A 277-nucleotide genomic window follows, 5' to 3' on the forward strand; every position below is an offset into this window, starting at 1 on the left:
CCACGGGCCCAGGGTTCCCGTCCAGGGCACCCCGAGGGGCTGGGTGGGCACCCACGGGTGGGTGCCGGGGGGAAGCCGGGGTCTCCTGCTCCTGGGCCAGGGGGACAGCACCATGCGGGGGCAGAGGGGGGTCCCCGTGGGGTCCCCATGGCTGTCCCACAGCCAGTGTCTGGGGGTGTCCCCCTGCCCTGGGGGTGTCTGGGGGTGAGGGAGGGGGTGGCCCTTGCGCTGTGGGTGCCCTGGGGTTCCCGCCCCCGCCCCCATGGCGGGCTCGGGG

The 277-nt window shown here is 76.9% G+C and overlaps 1 protein-coding gene across 1 annotated transcript in view; it reads left to right on the forward strand.

The window, feature by feature from the left end:
• Positions 1-277, forward strand: part of LOC106899643 (tripeptidyl-peptidase 1-like) — a 5,794-nt gene that overhangs the window by 5,203 nt on the left and 314 nt on the right. The window lies entirely within an intron of this gene.

This window comes from Calidris pugnax, unplaced genomic scaffold (assembly GCF_001431845.1).
Source record: "Calidris pugnax isolate Ruff unplaced genomic scaffold, ASM143184v1 scaffold607, whole genome shotgun sequence".
Classification (NCBI taxonomy): domain Eukaryota; kingdom Metazoa; phylum Chordata; class Aves; order Charadriiformes; family Scolopacidae; genus Calidris; species Calidris pugnax.